This window comes from Limanda limanda, chromosome 19, assembly GCF_963576545.1.
Source record: "Limanda limanda chromosome 19, fLimLim1.1, whole genome shotgun sequence".
Lineage (NCBI taxonomy): Eukaryota > Metazoa > Chordata > Actinopteri > Pleuronectiformes > Pleuronectidae > Limanda > Limanda limanda.
In genome coordinates, this window is record NC_083654.1 from 6500987 (window position 1) to 6513715 (window position 12729).

Genomic DNA, 12729 nt, shown 5'->3' on the forward strand with positions numbered 1-12729 from the left:
TTTTCCAAGCAGCAGACATGCAGAGGCTGGCAGCAGGAAGATTAAAGGTTTCTCAGAGGAGTGTGGCCTCTCTCAAGGTGACAGAAGAATATTGCACACACAGGAAAGTAAGGATCTTATCTTTATAACACTGTCGACCAGTTGAGCCAGGCCAGTTTCCGGGAGAACTGTCGCATTTCACAGCAAACAAACAGAAATCTGTCCATAATAACCAGGCTGGAGAGGAATTTGACCAGTACACACACAGCTTGCCTCAGTTTGAGCAGTGCCAGCTGAACAACCTGATGGACCGGGCCAGCGTGGACGGCTTCCAGAGGAGAGCTTCACCCACAGCTGAACGGACAAGTCTTTCCCAAGTCTGTGATTTTCTGCGTCCACGCCTTGTTCGATTTTCACATAGAAAAAGAACAGAGGAGTGAAAGAAATTTGTGAAATTAGTGAAAAATTCCTGGTTATTTAAAGGTATATAACACAAATGTAAACAAACACATTTTTAATCGATGATTCTACATTATGGTTGTCCTCGACCCTTTTGGCTTGTGACATTTAAAATGAAGAAATCCATACTTGTGATCCTCGTCGTCACAGTTTGTGATTATGAGCCGTGAAATGTTCAATGGTTCGCTTCACATTCATTCTGGATCAATGGAAGACGTGTCATGTGAAGGGTGTTGCTCTTGGTGACCAAGTCACAGATGATTATCACCTGGATGAACAGTTTCCCTCAGCGCTATCGATCCTTTTAACCCGTTGTTTTGGAGGGAAGGAAGTTTCAAAGGAAGGACGGACATTTGGAAGGTAGGAAGATTGAAAGCAAGTTTGAAAGGAAGGGAGGAATGAAGGACGTTTGAAAGGAAGGAAGAAAGTTAAAATGGAAGTTTTGGATCCTCGATTTTTGACATCCACTTTAACAATTTTTTATGACCAAAAAATAATTTAAGTTACTAGACCATTTCCTTTTTTCTTTTATATACCTATTATTATTATTAATATTATTATTTTCATTATAACAATCAGAGCTTAAATGGGATTGTGTGTCATGTGTAGGATTGTTGGACCTTGGTGCAGGTCTGTGCTCTGCTGACAGACATTCCACTTGTCTCTGCCGTCATCTGATGCTGCTCCCCCCCACAGACCACAGCACATCAGATGACTCTCACTCACTTTCTGCATTGCAAAGATCTGAGCGTCCTCAGGAAGTGAAATGTGCTCATCCGTTTCCTGTACTTCAGTCTTGGTCCTCCAGTCCTAGCTTCTTTAAAAAACTACGCTGTTTGTGTTGAGGTGATTTTGAACACAGGATCCGGGAAGTCGTTCCAATGTTTTTATTGCAGTCAAGGTAGAAATGGTGACAGGATGGATGGTGGATGTTTATAACAAAAACATAAAAAAATCTAGATCAAACTAATATATAGCAATACTGAATTAGTTTATCTTAAACTTACGTCATTGATGCTTCCGCAATCTGTTGTTTGAAGGTTTGAACTCAGGAATCTTGCATCATAAAATACAAAAGAATATGGTAACATTTAAACAATGTAGTTGCCCAACAACTAAATAATCATTCTAAAGGTGAAAAGTCCAAAAGTGTAAAGTCACCAGTTGTCTTTGTTCTGCCTTCATGATTTAGAGGGAAAAGATGGGGGTCAAAGGTTTATTATCTCAGGGGTGTAGTGGCTGTCTGTGATGGATGACAGGATGGAGTATTGGGATTTTGACACAGCCAAGTATTAGCCCCCCATCTCCCACCTCTGCACCCGCCATGATACTGACTTTAATTTAGGAAACATTCTTTCTGCTTCCTGCCCATCTCGAACACACCTCTGCCGGTGGTTCAGAGTTGGTGTGTACTGGAAATGTGAGGCAAACAGAGGGAGTAGACAAATGGAGACAGGACAGTCCCCTGTGGCGCTCCATGTGTTAGCAGCCACTGCATCATACAGGGAGCTAAAAATTGGGGCCTATCTGACAAATAGCGATGTTTCCAGCAGATGGTTTCAGGGAAAAAAGCCTTAAAAGCCTGACCGTACACTGGCTCCACGACAATAACTGCTCCAAAACAAAGTTACCGAACAGAGTGGAGCAGTTAGCAGGTGGAAGGAGAAAGTGTTGGACTCAAAATGAAAGCTGCCATCGCTCCGAGTCCACTGGATGTGCACATAGGCAACACTCCATTATCAAGTGACAAATAATGGATCAATAAAATCTATTTAGAATGATTAATAATAATCATTTCCGAGTACTGGTTGACAACACTATTGATTGTAACAGTCGCTGCTTTTAAGTTTACTGCCCATTAGATTGTTATTAAATTCTTTACTTTTTTTGTAACATTGTTACTTTTAATTTATTTTTGACCTATTTTAACAGGTATAAACCATGTATTATTGTATTGCTGTTTGAAATGAAATTTGTTGCATTGCTGTACCTTGACTAGATTGAAAACGAGCGCTCTATCTCAATGTGTCTCCCAAGGTTATAAATAGATGATGATGATGATGATGATGATGATGATGATGATGATGATGATGATGATGATGATGATGATGATGATGATGATGATGATGATGATGATGAGGATGATGAATGTATTTTGTTTTTATAGCTCTTTTAATAATGATCAAAGACACTGTACATTGGAGAACCCTCCTGATACCTGACCCTTCAGATTTATCTTGCCACCTCTTGGGAGTTTCTGACCTTCAGGTTCAAAGCACTTCAAACACCAACATAATTAGAATGTTAACATAATGCAGATGTCAGGTGGTTAGGGTTGATAGGCTTTTATAACAGTCTAAAGCGATTCATATATTTGTCATTTTCCCTTTATAGTAGTTATTAAGACGCATGCAGTTGTATCACCGGCTTCAATGCGGAGACATATCCAACAACAGTATTGACAGATGCTGTGAGACTCTGGTCGTTATCCAGGGAGTCTTCAAACACAATGATCCTTCACTCCGCAAGATTTGGTCCTGCAGCAAATGGCCTTTTAACGAGCCTTGTGAAAGAATCCCCCTAACAACAGCAATCAAACATCGTTAAAAGCCTGACTGGTTTGGCAGTTTGTCAATTCTCAGATACTCTGTCAATGGATTCCATGCACACCAGGGAAAGTCTACAACACACGCTTTAAACCACCGCGTCATACTTAACGAATCCCACAGTGCATGTTTTAAATGAGGAGTCTGGGGTTCACGTTAGAGGCTGATCCTCCCCCTTTCTCTCTCCATCTTCTCTCTCCCACCTTCCCACCTTGATTGCTGCTCATCTGGGTGGTCTGTGTGTTTTAATCACTGTTGAACCCAGTTAGATGAGGATGAAGCCCACTTTTCTCTCATCAATGTGGGAAATACCCCTATGTTTTGACCTTTTTTGAGCTTCAGCGAATCCATGTGACAGGATTGATTTCCATCACTGTTGATTTCCCATATGAGCAAGGCACTGATAGGCTGGTCTACATGCTGGTCTTCATGGTGGTTTTTCGGAATTTACTGGTTTACAGAAACTGTGAATGTAATTACAATTATCTGTTCTTCCTGATTTCATACTGCAAGCTGCAGATTTCACTTAGCGGGCCTGTCAGCATCATACATCGTAATTATTCAAATGATTATTGATGCAATTTTTTTTAGAGGAAATCTGCATCATAATAGGCATGTGTGCAAAGTAGCTATAAACACGTAAACGTCTGTGGTCTCAGCCACAGATCAGGTCGGTGCAGTCACTTTGCAGATCAAGTGTTTTTCTGTTAAAACAACTCGTCACTGTAGTCAGGTGTTTATTATCAGAAATTACTGTGACCAATAAATCATTTTTGGCTAATTTTTGGTTGTTTTCTTTTTTCAATCTAGTTCAATCAAGGTGCCAAAGGCAAAACAATTATGGTAAAGAAATAAAAGATAAAAAGAGTCCGATATTTTCCCGGTGGTTGGTGGAGACCAAAACAGAGGTAATACAGTATGTCAGATTAGCTGTGTCTCAATTCAGGGGCTGCATCCTTCGTGCTGCGTAGAAGATCGATTGTATATCAGCGGTGTGACTGGACTGTTCCGTTAGAAAGGCTCCTTCAACTGCGGATGTCAAGTGTGTCCTTCTATCCCCAGTAGATCCTTCTCTGGCCACATCTCCCAGGTTTCACTGCACTCCGGTGATTAACTGTTTTTTCAGAGAGGTGATTCCACTCACAAGGGATGAGATGTCCAATGCTTGAGTATCCCGCTATATTAATTAACCCCAAGGGGCATTGAAATGTCCTCATGGGTGCCACTCGATGTAGAGGCGATCACAGAACGCCTCTGTAGACCAGACCTCCTCATTTCAGTTTGGCCTTCTCAGTCTTGACCTCTGAGGGATGCGGCCCCTTCATTGAGACACAGCTGCTCTCCGTTCGGTTTGGTCAACTACCCCCTAGTGGCTGTTACGTGTGGCCAGGAGGTGGGGCTCTGTGTGAGAATGTGTGTGTGTTTGTGCCTCTCTCCACCTTTCTCTCTCTCTCCACGCAGCCAGTCCTCAGGTGAGACTCATCACCTCGTCAGCTGGAGCTGACTTAAGGAGGCTGTGAATTTCTTTCTCTCTCTCTCTTCTTCCAGGCAGGTGAACGGGTGAGGAGACCGAGGCTCCGTTTTCCCCCATGCCAGAAGTCCTTTTGATACTTTTGTTATGTTGGTAGTTGGTTCGGGGGTTCCCGGTAGTCCTGTTTTCGGATAACCTTTTTCTTTCATTTAGGTAGTGGGCTATTTAGGCAGACTTAGTTCGGGGGTGAACACTGACTTCGACGGCCGATGGCTGGCTCAGTGTTCCCCTCTCTTTTGTTTGTTTTGGCCGGGAACCTCCAACCCTTTTGGTTTGTTGCCTTTCTAAATATTTGTTTCAGCCAATAAACATTTGTTATTATTTAATGGCAACAGTTGTTTCTGATTCGTTTATTTGATGTGTTCCGGGCCTCACGAGCCATTTCTTATAGGTCCGTAACATATTTGGGGGCTCGTCCGGGATCACATGTTGGGTCTTCAGTGTTTCTGTTGATTCCAACTGTGAGTGCCGTGTCTATTGTGATAGGCCGTGTCTAGTTGATTTTGTGGTGTGACTTGGTCGTCACTGACAGAGTTTGTTGGCTTGGACTTCCTAGTGTGGTTGCCAGTGTTTTTTCGGCCGGCACGTTTGTGCACCATGGTTTTCTTTTAGGTGCTGCTGTGTTTTGCCCTCTTGGGTGGTATTTTTGAGGGAGTAGGTTGGTGAGTGGTCTGTTTTTTTTGTTTTTTTTTTCCTCTCGCCCTGGTCTGATCAGTGTGGCCAGTCTCGTCATGGCGTTTAGTGCTGAGGAGTTTGTTGCTCATCCGACGATGGAGCAGTTCTGTTCTTGCACTAAAGAGCAGTTAATTTCTCTGGCCAGTTTTCTTAAAGTTACGGTGACTAAGCAGATGAAGAAGCAGGCTATAAGAACTGAGCTGCTGTCTGTGTTATATAAAGAGGGTCTTTTGAGTGAAGCGGTCATGAAGGGGGTGGAGTCACGGTCAGATGTGGATGAAGCGGCTCGTCTCAGGGGATTGGAGCTGCAGATTGAGTTGCGCCGTCTGGATCTGAGGGAGAAGGAGCTGTTGGGTGAACTGGAGGTGCGGAAGCTGGAGGAAGAGACAAAGAGGCAGGTGCATCTGAAGGAGCTGGAGTTACAGCATGCATCTCCTTCTCCTCCCCCTCCTGCCGCCAGTAGTTTTGATATAGGTAGATGCATCCGTTTCGTTCCGTCTTTTAATGATAAAGATGTTGACAAATATTTCACCCTGTTTGAACGTGTAGCTAAGACCCTGGAGTGGCCTAGGCAGTTTTGGCCGTTGCTTTTACAATGTGTGTTCACGGGAAAGGCCCAGGATGCCTACGCGTCTTTGGAGTCTGGTTTGAGCCTGAATTATGATCATGTCAAAGAGGCGGTGCTGAGGGCCTACGAGTTAGTGCCCGAGGCATATCGCCAGAGGTACCGTCGTCTCAAGAAGTCGTATGAGAAGACATACGTGGAGTTTGGTCATGAGAAGGGAGTGTTATTTGATCGTTGGTGTCGCTCTATGAAGGTTTCTGATTTCGCTGGCTTGCGTGAGTTGATGTTGCTGGAAGACTTTAAGAATTGTTTGCCTGAACGAATTGTGACACACATTAATGACCGTAACGTGCTAGAAATTTCTAGGGCTGCGGTACTTGCTGATGAATACGTTTTGACTCATAGGGACAGTTATGATAAGCCACAGTCCTCCCTGGGTCGCAGCTTCTCTGCGCCCAGGCCCCCTGTGACGCGTAGGGAGAGTGGAGGGGGTAAGGAGAGTGACAGGGTTTGTTCCTTTTGCAAGAAGCGTGGCCATACAGTTAATTACTGTTTTGCTTTGAACAAAAGGGACAAGCCTCCTACAGCTGTTAATTTGTTAAAAACCGAAAGCTCATTGAGTCAGTCTCCTAGTGCTCCCAGTTCATCTCTCTCACGCTCTCATCCTGGGCAGTCTCCGGAGCTTGATGGTGTGTTTTTGCCTTTCGTCATGAAGGGGGCGGTCTCGCTGACTGCGGGAGGCCCGAAAGTCCCTGTCGTTATTCTGAGGGACAGTGCAGCCTCTCAGTCGGTCATTTTGAGTGGAGTGTTGCCTCTGTCTGAGAAATCTTCAACCGACTCGGCTGCGTTAGTCCGTGGGTTTGGGATGCAGTTTGTGGGGATTCCTTTGCACACCATTCACCTGGACTCGGAGTTGGTTACGGGACCTGTTATTGTAGGTGTCAGTGATGAGTTTCCTGTCGGGGGGGTGTCTTTCATCCTGGGGAACGATTTAGCGGGGGGGAAGGTCCTGCTTAATCCTGAAGTAACAGCTGTTCCCCGGTCTGGATGTTCAGATGAGTTGGTGAGAAAGTTCCCAGGGGTGTTTTCTGTCTGCGCCATTACCCGTGCCATGGCAGCAAAGCAACGTCAGCTGCAGCCTGAGTCCGGTGATGAGGAAGTAGAATTGAGTGACAGTTTTATGGCTGGGGACGGTTCGTCAGTGTTACCAGCCCTTCCCTCCCCAGACCCGGTTTCTCTTCCTTCCCCAGACCCGGTTTCTCTTCCCTCCCCAGGCCCGGTTTCTTTTCCCCCGCCATCTCCCCTTTCTATATTGGACAGTTCAGATGTTAAATTGTCCATGTCACGTGAACAGCTTATTATCGAACAGCAGCGTGATCCCACGCTGGTTTCTCTTTTTGCGGCTGTGGGTTTGAATGATGATGATGGGGGTGGGTCTCCCAGGTATTTCTTGAAGGACGGGGTGCTGATGCGTGCGTGGCTGCCACCACGTTTGGGTTTTCAAGAGGATTGGGGGGTTGTGAAGCAAGTTGTAGTTCCACAGCTGTTTCGACCAGAAGTTTTGAAGCTGGCCCATGATAATCCTCTGGCTGGCCATCTTGGGGTAAATAAGACATATGATAGAGTGTTGCGTTGTTTTTTTTGGCCGGGTCTTAAAGCCGATGTGCGTCAGCACTGTAGGACCTGCCATGTCTGTCAACTCTCTGGTAAGCCCAATCAAACCATTCCCTCGTTTCCACTCTATCCGATTCCTGTTGTAGGGGAGCCTTTCGAACATGTTATCGTAGACTGTGTAGGGCCTCTTCCCCGTACAAAGGCGGGTCATCAGTTTCTCCTGACCATTATGTGCGTTAACACTCGTTTTCCTGAGGCTATTCCTCTGCGGAGGATCACCGCCCCTGCAGTCATTAAAGCGTTGACTAAGTTTTTTTCCTTGTTTGGTTTGCCACGGGTGGTGCAGACGGACCAGGGGTCGAATTTTATGTCTAAGGTTTTTGCACAGGTGGTGAAGCAGCTTGACATTTCTCATTGTCATTCCAGCGCGTACCATCCAGAGAGTCAGGGTGCGCTTGAGCGGTTTCACCAGACCCTAAAATCTATGCTGCGCACTTACTGCCTCGAGTATGGTAAGGATTGGGATGAGGGTGTCCACCTGCTTCTCTTTGCTGTGCGTGAGGTGGTACAGGAGTCGCTGGGTTTCAGTCCTGCTGAGCTTGTGTTTGCCCATACGGTGCGCGGTCCGCTTAAATTGCTACATGAAAAATGGGTTGGTAGTGCAGAACCACAGAATCTGCTGGACTATGTGTGTGATTTTCGTTCAAAACTTCATCGTGCTTGTGAGCTGGCTAAACAGAGCATGGTTGTTGCCCAGGGCAAGATGAAGCGTTGGTTCGACAAAGATGCGCAGAGCCGTAGCTTCAGCCCAGGGGACAAAGTGTTGGTGCTGTTGCCCATTCCTGGCTCATCGTTACAGGCACGTTACAGTGGGCCATATGTTGTCCGGGAGAAGGTTGGCGCTCGTGACTATGTGGTCGCGACCCCGGACCGCAGGAGGCGAAGTCGGCTTTGTCATATCAACATGTTGAAGCCCTATCTGGAGCGAGGGTCTGTTTCACCCTCCCCTGTTGTATTGAAATCTGTTGTGGCGCTGTCCGGTGCTGAAGTGATTGATCAGGGTGAGGCGGCTGTGGCGCTGTCCGGTGCTGAAGTGATTGATCAGGGTGAGGCGGCTGTGGCGCTGTCCGGTGCCGATTTGCCGGAGTCTGAGGAGTTGGATTTTGATGGTGATGTCGTTGCCTTGTCCAGTGCTGTTGTTCATGGGCGTTTGAAGAACTCTGAACTGCTGGTTAATCTTGATGGTTGTGTTTCGCATCTGCCTCCGTCTCAGGGTGAGGATGTGGTCCGTTTGATTGGTTCACATATGTCACTGTTCTCTGATGTGCCCTCTCAGACCCAGGTGCTGCAACATGATGTTGAAGTAGGAGATTCGTTTCCGATTAAACAACATGCCTACAGAGTTAATCCAGAAAAACGTGCACGCTTGCAGAAGCAGGTGGACTACATGTTGGGCCACGGTATTGCTGAACCCAGCTGTAGTCCCTGGAGTTCTCCCTGTCTGCTGGCTATGAAATCTGATGGTTCAGACCGGTTCTGTACAGACTATAGGAAAGTGAATGGAGTCACTAGGCCTGATTGTTATCCTCTTCCCCGAGTTGAGGATTGTGTGGATAATGTTGGCGGTGCCAAGTATGTAACCAAACTTGACCTGTTAAAGGGATATTGGCAGGTGCCACTGACTCCTCGGGCGAAAGAAATTTCTGCTTTTGTGACTCCAGACGCTTTCCTTCAGTACACTGTGATGCCGTTTGGCATGCGTAATGCGCCAGCAACTTTTCAGCGGCTGGTGAATATTGTGTTGTCTGGTCTTTCTGGTTGTGAGGCATATTTGGACGACATTGTTGTGTATTCTGGGTCCTGGGACGAGCACATTCAGCAGCTGTATTCTGTGTTTGGGCGTTTGCGTGACGCCAATCTTACTTTAAACCTTGTTAAGTGCGAGTTTGGCCAGGCGACAGTGACCTATTTGGGCAAAGTGGTTGGTCGGGGCCAAGTCAGGCCGGTGCACTCCAAGGTGGAGGCTATTCTTTCTTTCCCTGTCCCTCGTTCACGGCGGGAATTGCGCCGGTTTCTGGGGATGGCGGGCTACTACCGTAGTTTTTGTAAGAACTTTTCTGCGGTAGCTGCTTCCCTCACTGACTTGTTGAGCCCGAAGAGGTGTTTTCGCTGGACTGAGGGCTGTCAGCATGCTTTTGACTGTATTAAGGCTTTGTTGACTACGGCCCCAGTCCTGTGTGCCCCTGTGTTTGATCGTCCATTTAAACTGTCTGTTGATGCCAGTGATGCGGGTGCTGGTGCTGTTCTGCTTCAGGAGGGGGGGGACGGGGTTGAACATCCCGTCTCTTACTTCTCCAAGAAGTTCAACAAACACCAGCGCGTGTACTCTACTATTGAGAAGGAGGCGTTGGCCTTGGTCCTGGCGCTGAGCCACTTTGAAGTTTATGTGGGTTCCGCGAGTTCGCCAACTGTTGTGTATACGGACCACAATCCTTTAGTTTTTGTGAATCAGATGCGGAACACTAACCAGAGGTTAATGCGCTGGGCGCTCTTCCTGCAGTCCTTTAACGTGATCATTCGGCATGTGAAGGGGCGGGACAACGTCCTGGCCGACACGTTGTCACGGTGTTAGGTCTTGTGAATGTGTTTTTTTTTCCTTCCTCCCTGGTCTTCACGTTTGCCCCCGGCTATTCACAAGCTCTGGGTGGGGGTGTTACGTGTGGCCAGGAGGTGGGGCTCTGTGTGAGAATGTGTGTGTGTTTGTGCCTCTCTCCACCTTTCTCTCTCTCTCCACGCAGCCAGTCCTCAGGTGAGACTCATCACCTCGTCAGCTGGAGCTGACTTAAGGAGGCTGTGAATTTCTTTCTCTCTCTCTCTTCTTCCAGGCAGGTGAACGGGTGAGGAGACCGAGGCTCCGTTTTCCCCCATGCCAGAAGTCCTTTTGATACTTTTGTTATGTTGGTAGTTGGTTCGGGGGTTCCCGGTAGTCCTGTTTTCGGATAACCTTTTTCTTTCATTTAGGTAGTGGGCTATTTAGGCAGACTTAGTTCGGGGGTGAACACTGACTTCGACGGCCGATGGCTGGCTCAGTGTTCCCCTCTCTTTTGTTTGTTTTGGCCGGGAACCTCCAACCCTTTTGGTTTGTTGCCTTTCTAAATATTTGTTTCAGCCAATAAACATTTGTTATTATTTAATGGCAACAGTTGTTTCTGATTCGTTTATTTGATGTGTTCCGGGCCTCACGAGCCATTTCTTATAGGTCCGTAACACATACATTAATTGCCTACAGCTTAATTGGTTCCCCTTAAATATAGTCTTGTCAGCGCAAGTTATCCTGGGTCAGCATTCAGTGCTGATTCAAGACCCAATTTCCACTACTGGTTGTAAGAGGCAGCAGACTGAAGCTTCACATCACTTTTTATCACTGCGTCAAGGGATAATTCCTTCATTTGTGCACGCTCATCTCACAGGTTCTCATACTTTATTTCCCACAGCGCACGGACGCAGCCGCTGTCCTCTCTCCATCTGCTCATGTAGCCCTGTCTCCTGTCCTGAAACTATGCCCCTATCTGTATGTGGGAGGGTGTTGGTGCAGAATTAGTGCGTTAAGTCCACTCTTCCTCAATGTGCTCTCATTCTGTCACCGCCTTCAGCACTGTACGTAAGTGTGTGCGCATGTGTGTGTGTGTGAGGGGGGGTAGCAGGTGGTCAGCACAACCCCACCTGCGTTAATGGGAAGGAGCTCATATAGATTATTCTATTTATAGCAGAATGAACGCACACAGAAATGATGAATGGGATGAAGTTTGACAACATGATAAAAAGCAGGCGTCATGTTGTCTGTCACTGTCACTTGGTCACGTCTATTGATATCTCTGTCCGTGTGTGTGTGTGTGTGTGTGTGTGTGTGTGTTTTCTCTCTCTCTCTCTCTCCCGCCTCCTCCTCCTTTTTAACAGTCTAAATTACTTAATTGTTTAGCAGATTAGGTCCACTGGGAAAATGTGTGTGTTTGTGAGTGTGTGCGTGTGAGTGTGCGAGTGTCTCTATTCTGGTGGTAAAAAATGGGATTACACACATTTTTTTGAACTTTTCTCAAGGGTTCATAAAAACATATATCATTTATCACAATGAACGGCTCATGCACGGTTCAAGATGTTCCAGATCCTTAACTGTCATGGGGTTTGTGTGTGTTTGTGTGTGTGTGTGTGTGTGTGTGTGTGTGCATGCAACCAGCTCAGTTCATTAAACTTGTCTTTGTTGTGCCAAGGCAGACTTAATTGGATTACATTACACGCACTTATTCAAGGGAACCAAGCAGGAAGCATATGATGCGTTTCATTATGGTATGAGAATGCACACACACACACACACAGACACACACACAAACACACACATACGCTGGGATAAAACAGACATGAGACACCCAAACACTGCAGATTAAGACCTCATCACATATCTGCCAAGCGTCCCTTGTTACCACCAGCGCTCAGATTTGACGTGAGTTTGAACCACAGATTCACACCGGTTGCTACGGGGGCAAGAAGACATCTGTGCGGCGCAGCCTCACTGTCGCTGGAGGAAGAGTGAGCAACACATCACACTTCATACTATACAGCTGTCAGCTTATCGAGGGAAATCTGGGATATTATGATGCGTGATACCAGGTGTTAATCCTCCCTTCTATCTCACTCACCATCGTTGCTTTTACTCAAATACATATTTGGGCCTCTGCTTTTCCCAGAAGGCCGGACCTCTCACATTCATGAGGTTACTGAACCTGAGGGCTTGGTCCTCATCTTGAACTTGTGTTGATCCACCACTGGAGCAGTTTACTACATTCAGACTATCTGAGACTGTTCTGAGACTGTTCTGAGACTGTATAGTTAATGGTGTTATCAAATGGAGGGATTCTAAAAACCCAGTTGGTACCATAAGGATTATTAACACATTAGTCATCCTCTGGTCTGTGTTCTGCACTACTGCTCCTCAATGTGCTGAACAACAGTATTTACACTGGGAAGCGCTCGGATCTCTGCAGCGCCACATTGGTCACATGACACAGGAAGGACTAAGACAAATCGCGCTAAACAGTTAATATGAAAAAATCTATAAAACGTATATATTAGAGCTAAAAACAACACAAAACAACTTGGTAAGATTATTTTATTAACAGTTTAGAATATGCACCAAGTAATTAAGTAATTAACAGTGCAGCATTATTTTTCAATAATAACAGAACTACAGTTACCAGGTACAAGAAGGGGCAGAATGCAGTCTGGTAATTTACACACCAAACAAA